The 2,107-nt window shown below is 42.9% G+C and overlaps 1 pseudogene; it reads right to left on the minus strand.

Annotated features, from left to right (window-relative positions):
* Positions 1 to 266: 266 nt before the first annotated feature.
* On the minus strand, positions 267 to 752 carry LOC115313231 (annotated as a pseudogene).
* Between the last annotated feature and the right edge of the window lie 1,355 nt (positions 753 to 2,107).

Here is a 2,107-nt window from a genome sequence, read left to right on the forward strand (position 1 = left end):
CGTTTTTGAGCGCGCCGCGCGCCTCGAACGCGCGGCGCCGCTATTCGCTGAATTGAGTCACGTAAGAAGCAAGATCAACATGTCATGCAGAAAAGACGGCGCTACGGGGATGAACGCGCAACTCTGGCTCCCGTAGGGAGGTTATACAGGAACTCTAGGTGCACCCTACAGCCGTAGTTCGGGGTGTAATGCGAGTAGGCTAGGAAAGAACATTCAAGAGTCCGTATGACTGATATAAAGGAGGAATGGAAGCATGTATATATGTTAAAATCACCTTTTAATCAGACAGTCAGTTTGTTTTCACCAAGAAAGTTGAAATACACATCGAGAAGCTCAAGAATGGAGGAGCTATTACCCCTTGGCGGGCGATAGACAACAAAAAACGTGTTTTTTGCATGTTGTAATGTTAGTATTTTATAATCGCTTGTAGTAACTGTAAAGCAACTTATAAGTGTGCACTCAAGACCTCTTTTTACATTTATACATACTCCCACTCGTACTTCATTGATTCTGTTTGCACATTATATTTCGTAATTCTCAAGCCTATCCACTTCTTCGGTATTTTTAAACCATGTTTTACTGAGCTTAATAGCATCAAAAAGATAATCAAAACCGTCCAAGAATATGCTTGAGTCATGAAACTTATTCCGTATTGATTGCACATTTAGGTGAAAGCAAGAAAGTGGCACTTTTGGTTGGTTCTTGAAAACAATTCCGATTTCACTTTTCAACGAAAAAGTCTTGTCATTCATAGCAAAAAAAAAGAAAAAGAAAAACTACCAGCAGCGGAAAACTACAGAAGTGTTTGCAGGTCATCCACAGTTTTCACCACATGTGCTTGTGCCCCATCCTTTTTCCTTACCAGTACTTTTCCATGTTTGTACCAAACGTATTGGTACCGTCTTGCCTTTGCCCATTCTCTCCTTTCCCAAAGAAGTGTTTTATCCTGGTTTGTCAAGTTTTCCGGGATGTGTGCTTCGCTACGAACTCGCTTTAAGTTCCCTCGTTTCTCGAGCAGATGAAGCCACGCCCTGCATCGGTCAGTGACCGGAGTCAGTAGTTCCAGCATCACCTCTGCTGGCAAAGTTAGCTGTGTAAAAAGGTTTGTGTGTAGGTGGTTTGACGAGCAAGATAATTCGTCATGAGAGAAGGCAAAAGTCGCGTTTGTTTTTATTTTTGAATTATCTTTCCCGGTAAAACGTGGTACAAAAATGTGAGGAGTGGTAAGCTTTCGCCGGAGCTTCTGCAACTTTTAACCTGCGACGGACTACGCAGCTTTTTTCACTGGTTTGCTGGTACAGTAGTATCGGCGAAGTTTTTTATACGTAATGTCAGTCTATTACAGTCGTATGACTATAATAGAGAATACTTTAGAAAAAAATCCCCGAACGCATTACTGCGCGCGTGTTACATTATGGAACATTGTTGGGTATATAGAGGAGTGGCATAGTCTTGGTATCGATTGCCCCCCGTTGACGAAGTGTGCGTATCTGAGGACGGAACGAAAAATAAAGTCGGCGCTCGCTTGCATTGTACCTATTCATCTTCGTGAGAGCCCCCGTCGAAACACGAACCTCCGCAGCGGCCGTAAGGACCTGCCTTTGCTTAGCGAAGAGTATGATATTATGAGTACGGCCAACAGCGTTCAAAACCTTCCTGGCGGCCTGGCCACGACTCCAGGGGGTAGCCTAACTCTTCCGTGCTCACGGATAAGTTAAAAAGCCTAGGACATTATTGAGGAGCTTATGGAACGGGATGACCGGCCTAGTATTCTTCTTCTGTATTGGGAATCAAGAGTATTACAATTTTAAAGAAAGTTACATTTCTTTTTTTTAAATGCAAGCACTGCGTTTGGTTGCGACGGGATGTCGTGAAGCGAGGTTGCAAAGTCGAAACCGAAACTTATTGACCAAAGGGTTCCAAGAATATTTTGCGTGGCACTACGCCGCCAGGATCGTTTCCATTTTGGAAAAGGTCTATCATATTTATGTAAATGGTCATCGCTTCTCTGGGCGAACAACAACCAACAACAAATAGCTGCAAAAAAGTATTGCTAGTATAAAAAAGAACAGAAATTACACACATAACAATTAATTTGCACGGTTAC

The sequence above is a fragment of the Ixodes scapularis genome, unplaced genomic scaffold (genome assembly GCF_016920785.2).
Source record: "Ixodes scapularis isolate PalLabHiFi unplaced genomic scaffold, ASM1692078v2 PGA_scaffold0__279_contigs__length_252992795, whole genome shotgun sequence".
Classification (NCBI taxonomy): domain Eukaryota; kingdom Metazoa; phylum Arthropoda; class Arachnida; order Ixodida; family Ixodidae; genus Ixodes; species Ixodes scapularis.